We start from the raw sequence: 12,608 nt of genomic DNA on the forward strand, positions 1-12,608 counted from the left end.
CTCGCCTTGTCTCATTATATGCCTCGCGGTGATTGATTTTCGAAACCTGGACGACAACACGCGGTCTTTCAGGTAAGTATCATTTTTCGAATAAAAATTACTTTAAAGATAACTTTAAAGAGCATATAGTTAAAGTAGCACTTTGGAAATAAAACCTAAAATATAAAAGTTCTTTTAAGTCACAATTTTTCTGCAAGTTTATCGTGCTTTTTTTTGATTGTGTCATATGTCTCGCGACTTGCAAACATGTCTTTTTACATAATATTAATTTGATTCGAATAATTTTCACACGCAATAACTTATCCGTATCGGGAAAAGTATCGGACGCATGATTTGATAATGTGTATATATATATATATATATATATATATATATATTGCAACGTACGAAACAGAATGAAGGATAACTGATGCAAAATCGCGCGAGAAATTTTGTAAATCGGCGTGCACGGCAAATTAGAATTCCGCACGTACAGCCGACGTTGACGACATCATCTCTTCCGTACTTTGTATCGCCTGTCTCGTTTAAGCGAGGTATTTTCTCCCGCTCGAAGCTTACTCGATTTTCGACTGGAAGCGCGACCTAGAATACATATGTGAGATTTTTATTGAAAAACAAAGGGGTATCTCGATCATTACGCCTATTTGCAAATTTTTATGAAAACTCTGGATAAACATCGTTTCCAAATATTTGAAGTTACTTAAATTATAATAAGTAATATTGCATGTGATATATAACTACTTATTTTTCATTATAATTATCTACAAAATTCATTACAAATTTTACTATTTTTGGTGAGAAGCTTGTGACAATTTGATATCTATTTGTATATATATATATATTGTGGTAACAATAGAATTTTTTGAAATATATGAAATGTATTTTATAAACTACATAATAAAAATTGCTTAATAATCTGCTTGTCATGAATTATTTAATATAATAAAATTATTATATTAAATAATATAATTAATATTATAAAATTCTTGAAATTTTACTATTTTATTAAAATTTAAAATTCTTTAAAAAATTATATTGTTCCAATGACCATAATTTTTGGAGAAAATTTTAAGAGAAAATTCTCTTCAGGATAAATTTTACCAAAACAGTATCGATTAATTTTGATTAAAAAAAAATGAGGATATTCAATTATAAATATATCAAATAGTGAGATACAAATAAATAACGCGCAATTTGATTTTATTAGATCTATTGAAAATTCTAAGAGTTAAAAAAAGGCGGTGCGACCAAACGATCGAGTCGAGTGTTTCTCTCGGGAGAAATATCAAGCGCGCGGCGGTATTTGCGTTTTATGAAAGAAAGATATGACTCGGCCTTTGCCCATGTTCGAGCTTCGACTAGCTCGTAACAAAGCGGTGCACTGTTCCGCACAGACGCACGGCCGCTTTCACGCCGCGATTAAAGGACGAGCGACTGTAAAAAATAACGCCGCCGGGATGTTGAATTCCAACGTTCGTCCCGCCTCGACCAAGATTTAACGACATTTCAGACGTCACCAAAAACCAGGTACGAGACTGAATTGCGCTCAACGTCGTTCCGAGGAGAGAGAGAGAGAGAGAGAGAGAGAGAGAGAGAGAGAGAGAGAGAGAGAGAAAGAGAGATCCATTTCCGGAACGACGTTTCGTTACTTATCGTGCCGCGCGTATACGGTAGAACGTCGCGCTCCGTCTCTCATCGGGGAGATTGAAGCCGGCGGAACTTATCGTCAACCCCCTGCCACGAGTATGGGGATACGCCACGAGAAACGTGCGGGAATGCATGTGGGAAGTAGCTCAGGCGCACCGACAGATTGGACGCGGCTCCATCGATCTCGTCGTAGGACCTCCAGGACCAGGAACTCTATTCATCCGTGCGCGGCCCTTCAACATCCACGCGAACGAGATTCTTCATCCCTAAGATACCCTCCGTAACTTTTCACGTTCCCTTTCGAGAGCAGACTCTCGTTTGGAAGCGGAGCTGTGACGGCACTCGGAAGTCCTTCGAGTGGACGCCGCGCGGAGAGCGCTGCTGAAAATTCCGTCAATGTAAACACGATGACATTCGTTCGCGATGAAAGTTTTATCACTCGACGTTTAGCCAGATTATAAAATATCTCTGTTTTTCATATGGAAATACATGTTCGAAGTTTAATCTGCGACGAAATATGTAGAGTCCCTCAGCCCGCAGAGTTTCAACTTTATTTTTTAACTTGCGTTTATATACGCAAATTGTATAATCAAATTATTAAACATAGTAATATTTGACATTGTTTCTGTCGCAGTTAGTAACAATTTACAATTTAGCTATGTTGAAGATATCGAGTTCAATATTACAGAAATTTTATATATATAGCATTTACGTAGTGAATACGTTCGAAAGAGAGAGAAATCGACTTGTTTCCAAAAGTTACAAGAGAGAGAGAGAGACTAGATTTATAGTTAAATGCAATTTATGCGAATTCCGAACTCATATAATTTCAAGCAACCTGCACGAGGGACTCACTTTGGGATTCGATGAAGAGGTGAAGCACGGAAGGAAAAAATTGACTACGGTTATCCGTCTTGTTTTCCAACTTTTATCAAATAAGTCTCTTTACCCCATGAATGAAGTCTCGAAGCAACACGCGACGGTGGATAACGTTTGTAACTTTTCACACTCGCCTGCGCCAACGTACGCTTCCGGATTTCCGGATCTCATCTCAGCACGTGGCCGATCCAGCACGCCGGAGGAAAATATTCAATGCGGAATAGCGCCGTCACTACTCGCGTGACTTGATTCTTGATGCATTTTTCACGTGGCACGTGTCCAAGCCGTTTAGCGTCGTACAAATCAACGCGTGGCAAGCGGCTTATATGAAACATTCGGAAGAATGAATGTCGCGAGTCTTTTATGAAGTGACTTTTGTGTATCTTCGAGTTACGTATTCGAGAGCTCTTTTCTTTCCGATCAAATGCAAATATCCTGCATTCCTTATTCTTCCTTTAAAGTTTTTAAACCGACTTTCCGATTCAACGATCTTTCCGGTGATTATCGAGAAACGTGCAAAAGTAGAAGAATAGACGATTCGACGTCTATCTCGTTACAACCTGTAATTATAAACGGACATCTAACTAGTTTCAGAATGATCGCGTGCCTGTCTGTTCTCCACACTTCTAATCAAGTTCAGTGTGTTGCGTGCTCGTGTCTAGTGGATCAGTAGACACGAGCTAGACGATCTCATGGCATCTTCTTTACGTGCATGAACGTGCATCAAAAGAGATAAAAATGAATTTTTAATTGTACTAGACACATAACATTTCAGAGTAAAATAGCAGAATAAGAAAGATTTATATTTTATTTCATATATGTATAACATTTTATAACATACAATTAACAGTCAATTAATTGCTATAATGGCAATGAAATTTATACAAACTGTACATATTAATTAAATAAATTATTTAAATAATTAAAAAATTAGATAAGATTAGATATCAAATAAAAAAATAAAATAAAATTTTAAGATTTTTAACAAACTAATTTAAAAACTTGTATATTTATAAACATTTATAGTGATTATAAAAGACAATGTATATAATAATGTGTATAGCAAATGAGTTATAAAATTATCTCATGTTATCTATGGGAGACAAGAAGACTTCAGCGCTTTGAATGCAAAATGAGTTTTTGGAATATAAATATAATACAGCCATTTTATAGTGATATTATAATGGATTTACGATTAATGTACCTTTACAAATTTTTATATATGAGCAAATAATATCTGTTCGCATTATAGGAAATGTTTTAGCAATGGATGCGAAAAACATGCAACTTTACGATGCAACGCTAGTCTTGGCGGCGGGGAACAAAATTTATGAATCCCTCCGGTTCTTAAAGAATTGACGACAAAGAAGCATATTGCTCGCAAAATGCAATATCGAAGTTTTAAGGTTGGTGCAAGGCGGGAACGTTACTTTCCCGTTTGAAAGAGAAAGAAGCATCACAATTGAAGAAAATTATTCTGAGTACCGCGAACATAAATGAAACGTAAATTTCGATAATTATAAAATAAATTTTTCGTAACTTGTGATGGAATGTATATAATGAGATAATAATGCATTATATATTTCCTGTAATATGCAATAGAATTGCAATGTAAAAATTTTCCTGATAATCTAATAATCCTAATAATTCATTATTCTCTCATTGGTTATAAATAATGAAACGTCTGCTAATTTTTTCTGTTTTTTTTTTATACTTGCGTTAATTAAGCACAAATTTTAACACGATTGGGTATATGAATATACGTAGATGATAACTTAATACGAAAGTATCTTTATGTAATTATAATATAAATTCATACGTGAAAAGGAATTAATTCGATACAACGCATAGTCTCGCCTATAAAATTATGAAACGTAACGAGTACATAAACGTTTGTAAATTTACATTTTGAGCCATAGGGAGGTTAATTAACGCTTGATAAACACAAAATTGATTCTATTAGCGTTGTTAAAAAATTTAGCAAAACATTTTTGCCTTTATGTTTTAAAATATGCTGAACAACGCGGTAAAAGGCTCGAAAATAATACTGACGATAAATGAATTAATCATTAATTTTTAGCTTGAAATTGCTGACAGTTGCAAAGCAAGTGGAAATATCAATAAAAATTTTTTAGCATGGCCAGGTAAGTGTGGTTGTTATCCTTAATCTGCCACAGATTGTGTTACTAGATTATTATTTTTCCAAGAGGATGCGACACGAGGATTTCAAAAATCCCATGTTTTCATATTCCCGCATAGGAAAATCCGCTGTCGTGCCAACAATTCTGAGAAACGTGCAGCGCGCATACACATATACATTACACTTATATATATATATATATATATGATTCAAATATCCGTAATTGTTTCAGATTATACTCACAAATTTCTTTCATTTGTGTACAAAAAAAAAGAAGATAAAACGAGGATTTTGCATTTGCGCAAAATAAAAATCTGTCTGAGAGACAGAAAGTCTGAGAGAGAGAGAGAGAAAAAAAGAGTGAAAAAAAAGTGACTTCGCTGCTAAATAAAGATTTCGTAAAATATACTTCGCGAGCCTACGCGGGGGAGGAAATGAAATAGGTGTGAAGGTGTGAAGAAGATGTTCTCTCACCAAGGGCGCTGTTGCATCCTTGGCGCGAAGGCGTGAAGGCGTGTGTAACGCACACCAGGCGACGTTATATCGTCGGGAGAGGACAGCCGCTCCCGCGGGAACTGGACGCGGCAAGATAGCGCGTCGGTGTGTCGGCGTTATAAATCGCCGCGATTTCATCCCGGCCGCGCGTTGTACACGTCCGGAATGCACCGTGGCTGCGCACACCTATGCGCGTTCCCGCTCGTGGCGTTAGCCACATTTTCGGGTTTCGCTCCCTACTAGAGCACCGGGGAACCGGAAATTATTAAAGAGAGAGTAACGGTAAAGCGCGCACCGATGTGACCCAATTAAATGTAAGCGCGCGCGCGCGCACGCGCGGTTTTAGGGAGATTGCGTGCAAAGGGAAAAGATTTATACGCGATAATTTCAATCACGGAGAGAGAGAGAGAGAGAGAGAGAGAGAGAGAGAGAGAGAGAGAGAGAAGAGAGAGAGAGAGACAAGGATCGGTCAAATATTCATTTAAGATTTCTCAAAATAGTCAGTCTGATATCTCGGAGCAGGATATCTACGAGCGTAAAAATATATGATAAAGGCGCATCGCGATTCGACGCTAATTAAACTTTGTTAACTCGGACCTCTGTATCAGAATTTCATTCAAATTAAATTAAAGTGGGAGGAGAGATAAAATGGATAAAAAATTAAATCTTGTTAAATTGTGTAGTTCCAAACGTTTTTAAAGAACATAACACTTTTAAATGAGCGATGTGCCGTTGCAGTTTCCATTTATATCGCTGAAATCGTAAAACGTTATGTAACCCTTAAAATTAGACTCTACTATCTCCAGCTCGATTTTTAAATAGATTTTATAATAGCGGATATAAAAAGAAATGTACGATAAAGGTATGTTGCATTTTGTGAAATTCGCTTCGCAGAAGACATCTTCTTACGGCAGAATAACTCTATAAATAAAATCGCCTTAAGCAATGTCGGTTCATGGTACATCTCGAGTGCTCGCGGTCAGTCGGCCTTTATTAACACTAACTGACACCGTGGGTGGATACGTCTTGCAGATGATATCACGCCCGATGCTTCCGGAAGGGGGATTGTCATGAAACGTCATCGATATCTCATCGGCGCATATTCGCGTTGTGCAACAGTTACGCCTCACGTATATTCGTAATCTGTAATCGATAATCCTAAATTATGTCGAAATGGTGGCTGCAGCGGTAAATGACCGGCTTAGGATTATTATTAAATTATTTCATTCCATATGACTACTCTACATAAAAATATTTTTTCGCCAATTTCTCTTATTATCTTTCATATAATAATTAAGAAATCTTAATTTGCAGCTGTTATTAAATTTACCAAAAAGATGTGTTATTCGAAACTGGTGACGAGAGAAAAATCGGAAAATAAATTTGATCGTTAGCTCTAAAAAAATGAGGTTCAGTTTATAACCACATCATAATTAAAATCCGACAGTATATTCTCATTAAGGGAGAATGTGATTATAAAAGTGTAGAATTTTTTTTATCGTTATACCCAACGGCGCACCCATTTTAATAACACGAACATGTGTCTAACACGCTAAAACACGTATCAATGTCAAAATAAATTTATGTTTCATCGCATTTGAGAGTTCATTTTTCGTCCTCCGTTTTTTACGAGTAACGGTTTTTTTTTTTTTTTTTCGAAACGATTTGACATGCACACGATCCATCAATCATATCGGAGATAGTAGATACTGTTAGTGTTCTGTCCACCATGCGAAAACGTGTTTACACAACACGTATGAAATGCAACATTTGTTTATGTTCATTTATCACGCATCGCCGACAAACGATGGAATGCAAGTGTTCTGTTATTATCCGAAGCGTTTAATTCAAGAATTGATTCGGTCGGTTGCTAAAAGTGTGACTTGCGACAAAATTACAATAGGATGTTATTTACATAAAACGCAGGACAGTACTTGCCTGAAAGATATATTACAGATATATATTACGGTAGATATATTACTGTGAGAGATATATTACATCAAATAAAAATAATATAAATAAAATTACGAAATAAGCAATACAAATTGCGAGTGCCACAGGAGTGATTCAATGAATTACATCAATCAAGACTGGATACACAAGAAATCCCTTTTTCCCTCCAAAATGCTTTGTGTAATTAAATTTACTTGTATGGGAGTACATGGGTTATATATAATTCTTTTTTGGATGAAAAGGTAACGTAAGTATACCTGAGTAAGTAGTGGCTGAATTATATACTTTTATCTTCACAGGTATTGTCATTTGTATCACTTTCCTCCTGAGTTTCTCTACAACGTAACTGGGATGTTGCCCCGAAAGAACCAACGCAATTTTGTGGTTTTCGGTAATAAACTGCCGCGGCAAATGGCGCGGGATGTTGTTTCGTTGTTACCTTCGATAACCCGAAATGAATTTTGTATATCGCCACGTGCCAGAAAATATACAGTAACAAGGAACGCTATTTTATACTCGAAGCACGAACAATACTTTCGTCTTTATCCTCAGCAGTTTTGTTTCTACCCACCTTGGTATGACAAAAAAAAAAAATAATTTGGCGATGTCGAAATATATTTTTGCGTGACGTCAATTGTTACTAAACGATACGAAGAATCGTTGATTTTTACACGACGGGGGACAATGATAACAACTGTAACAAACAAGTTCGACCTACTTGTCGCAATTTGAATCCGTTAGATTAATTCTATCAGGCTGTTCCCTCAAAAATAAGCCTTTCACACGTACTTCGTATACAAATCTCTATCGACATTCCGATTGTACTTGTGTCGCTCGTTCATCAATTGCGGTGTATAACGGCAATAACGCGTGGGTGCGCGCAGCGTCATTATTAATTTGCCTTCCAATTAAAGTGCCACGTTGAAAGAAATTTACACGCGCGAGTCAACGGCGGATGAAAAAGAGCCCGCTGATATTCGCCGCAATATTTTACGCCCGTGTTGCACTCCCGCGAGCTCGATAAACAGCGACGCGGGGATGGATGGGTGTTGCGGGGTTGAAACGAACAGAACGAATAGTGAGCACGATGGGGTGAGGGATTTTCAGCACCGAGGAGAAGAAAGATGGAATCAAATCACAGAGTCTTCGCGCGAAGCTGTTCCGAAACGTGTGCGGCGATATTATAGATTTGAACGTGGCGCGTGCGTATGCATAAATACACGAGAAAACAAAGAAGCTCTCCGGAATGGGTGGTACAAACCAATAAAGAGTACAAAAAAAAGTTTCAATTAAATGTCAGCTTTAATCCTTCTATCTCGGCTCTCTCGTATACATATAAATTAAAGTTATTACTATTTACACAGAATGAGAAGCAGAGACGGCGCACTCTTTCCCACATCCGATTGTGTGGTTCGTTGCTGCTTATTAATTGCCGGCGATATTTCGTAATTTCTGACAGATCGTAAATATCGTCGCCATCGCTTCGTTATTTACCGTGGAGTATTACGCACCCGGCCACTCGGTTATTCCGATTTGCCTTGCGATCCACGCTATTGTCGGATATTGCTGAATTATGGAATCGATATGTAAACGCTAATACAAAAAAAAATGTTGTACTTGATGCTAACAAGCTTGTCATCGATCTGTGTGATCATTCCGCATTTTATTGAAATAAATAATTTATATTTTCTTATCATAATTAATTCTTAATCCTTGGAATCTTAATAGATGTTTACTGTTCATTTAATGAACTTGGACCTATAAACCTATAAATATTTAATATTAAATATTTAATATTAAATATTTAATAAAAACTAATTTTATTTAATAATTAATTTTTTATTTTTTATCAAACAGTTTTTATAAAACTGAATAAAACAAGCTCTACAGAGTTTATTATACGTCAATGAAATAGAACTCGTAGAATTTCGTGGCATCCGGAAACGTCATCGTAAACGAGGAACGAGTCCGAACTTTTAATCATAATTCTCTGCATCAAAGCAAAATGTAATTTAAGCGCATATCCACCGATTCCTGTACGCTATCAGTGTTAACGTTTGTCTGTTTGAAACAAGTCATCATGGAGCATAATGTCACCGCACAGGACGAGACAATTTCCTGTTAGCAACGTACATACGTAGGATACCGTATATATATCCTTCAAAGCTTAAACGGCGAAGTGTCCGATTTGCTATCTGGCTCTCCCCGCTCGATTGACCACTCGAAGAATCTGCGGAAGAGCACACGTCCGATCCCAAATTCGAGTTAGATTGAACCGGGGAGGATCGAGGTCGGAAATCGTTTCGGGATCGCGGCAGACCCTCGCGGATCGCAAAACTTCCTTCTGGTTCGTCAGCGGTACACCGCTGGAGCTCGCTACTGGAGGCTGAGGCACGTGAACCGGGTCAACCTCCATTTCGGATACGCCGTAAAATTGAGCGGGGTGAAAATACTTTGCGCAAAAGCGAGTTATCATCTGCAAAGGAAATGGATTTAGTTACGCTTTCGAATCGCTTCCGAAAGCCGGATTAACTAGGACGACCGAGCCGCGCACATTTTAACCCTCAAGTATCTCTCACTTTGTACCGGAAATTAGTAAAACATACAGATCGCGTTCGATCGCGGCGCCGGTTGCGAAATTTTATTGTCACTTTTATTATTTATTTAAATTCGAAAATACCGTGGCCACGTAGAATGTCTCCCAAGAGGGGTATCCCGGAGAATTTCGAATCTACGTTCCAAACTTGTAAATCTCTCCCTGATAAATGAAATAAAATTTACCGGTCTGTGTACTTTAAGTCACGCTGAATACGGCGTAATTTATTCAAGCTAAATTTGCAGCAATTGCCAACTGCGATAAAGGAAAGTTAAATCTCGCCGCGAAGAAATTAGAAAGAAAAGCGGAACTTCCAGCGAAAGTTGGTGGTGACTTTACAGGAAAAGTTTCGTCTCTCCTTCGACCATCATCGACCAAATAAAAATAAATGCTCAACGGGATGCATTAAGACGATCATTATAATATCTGTATCGTAAACATTTTAGAAACAACGTTATATCTGTACGTCATTTTTTTTAATCGAGCTACTCGAGAATTTACATTAAACTGCATAAAAAGTTTCATACTTTTTAATAGAAAGATTTATTTGCAATTTGTTTTGCACTTTCAGCGAAATAAACTTCTCCAATAGTCACTAATAAGTTATAGAATTTAATTGAAAACATTTACGGCTTATTGAAACTATCGAGCCATTTAAATGGAGCTTCTTTCATGAAAGCAAAGTGGCGGGAACTATATTAACTGCAATGCGATCCTTTCGGTCGATACCAATACCAAAATAAATCAAAAGCTGATCAAAAATAAAGAAAGCTGAAGCTGTCAATAAAAATTATATTTTAGTATTTTGCGAGTATTTTTAAAATACAAAAATCGTTCTTGCTATTTGATATCATTGGCTTGATTACCTTTATAAAAAGAACTGGCTAATGATTTTAATTATTTTTAATGTATTAAAGTTTTAAGTAAATATATAAAAATCTTATAAATTGTATGTAAAATCATTATTTTCTCCTTCACTGTAGCGATTTTGTTATTATTATTGAACAATATTATCTACAGATTCCATTTAATTTTTTATTGAAATTTTTTATTGAATGTATAATGTAAAATAGTATAAATTATTTATATTTGCGTTTCATATATGTATACACACACACATATATATATATATATATATATATATATATATATATATATAAAATAATGCGTCGTGACATGTCAGTTCTATATATCGAATGAGGATTCTTTTGAAACGTTCAACTTTCAGAAATTTTAGCCAGTTCCTTAACACCTGATGATAGGAATATGCATGCATAATCCGCACGTAGATACATAAGAAAGAGCAGGGACACGTCCCAGAAGACGCATTTACTAGCTGGATAACATTTTACACGGAGCCGAACGGAGAACGTCGAAGCGATACTTTATCGGAAAATCCGTTACGTAAAATAAAAGCACTCCGAGGCTTTGCGACGCGTTGCCGTCGACCGCCGTAGCGCGAGATCGAAATACGAGGCAGGAGGCAGATGCGGTGTTACTCGGCTCGCGTAGAAATGGCGCGCTGATTCGCCCAATAAACCTTAGAAGAGATACCATAAAAAGAAAAAAAAAACGTGAGAAGATCTTATCTCTCGGCTGAGACTTATTGAAGCTGCAAAAGAGATCTCAAACTCGTCAATAGCGTCTCTTAATTAATTCTTAATCCTCTTTTTATGACACGTTTGTTATGCACTGTAAAATACATTTTTTACTGCTCGGTTACCGCTATTAATTTGAATGAGAATGCAATCTTGTTTTTATGTAATTTATGTTGCAATTTCTTTTTTTTTTTTACAGTGTACAGCCCGTCGTTTCTTTGCACGTTTCGCGAACTTCAAGAGCCGTATGGCGCCGCGAATAAGAGTCGTAGAAAATCACATACGACGATCACAGGACGGAAAAGCTTTACGAAAATCCTGATTTATCGCCCCTTCTCGATCACTATCGGTATCACTATCGGCGCCTTGTGGGAGGCGCAGACACTGCATAATGACGTCGACGAATAATAACGTCACTGCGGGATTCAGTTCACGTCTTTGAAGTTTTATGTATTGCAGTAACGGATGGAGAGGGCAAAAGGCTTCGAGGCAGGTCCAAAAAGCGTATTACGACAACCTTTACATGTTCTAAAATAGAAACAGAAATAATATTCAAAAGAATTATTATAGCGAGGGAATCAATATACGGCGATTACAATCAATATACTTCTTTAAAAATTAAATTAAATTCATTTTTACTATATTTTTCATTATTATTATTATGATTTTTAATTGTTATAAAATATATCAAATTGTGAAATTAATAAATTATAAAATTAAACAACCTAATTTTTAATTAACTTAAAAAAAATAATAAAGGTTAATTATTATAAAATAATTTGTGATTGCAAAGAATTAATTTTCTGAAAAATATGTCATAATTTGAATTGAAAATCTTTTTTCTCACAAACATTTGAATAAAACTTAACTTTCATCTTATTGCAATTATCATTTCTATGGTTTTGTCTGTAGTTTTGTTAAACATCAAATATCTTAAGTATTTAATAACGTAATAACAAATCATATTTTTAAAGTTTAATTTTTAAATAATTATCTTATATTGCATGCAGAATTAAGTAAATAATATTTTTGCATCTGAAAAAGTCAATGTCAAATTTAAAATAAATTACATTAATATTCTTCAGAATAGCGTTAATTCGAATATAACTTGACTGTTTATTTAGCTAGATATATGATATACTTGATATGATATATGATGACTTCTTTGTTTCATTTGTCTAATTGATTAATTAGTCATACAGCTCCACTATCAAGAAAAAAAAATATAAGTAAAAAAGTAAGAAACTTTGTAGAGAAAAAAGCTATAACTTCTTATAACTTACTAGAAAAGTTAGTCTTT

The sequence above is a fragment of the Pogonomyrmex barbatus genome, unplaced genomic scaffold (assembly GCF_055798465.1).
Source record: "Pogonomyrmex barbatus isolate J1 unplaced genomic scaffold, ASM5579846v1 scaffold4, whole genome shotgun sequence".
NCBI classification, from domain to species: Eukaryota; Metazoa; Arthropoda; class Insecta; order Hymenoptera; family Formicidae; genus Pogonomyrmex; species Pogonomyrmex barbatus.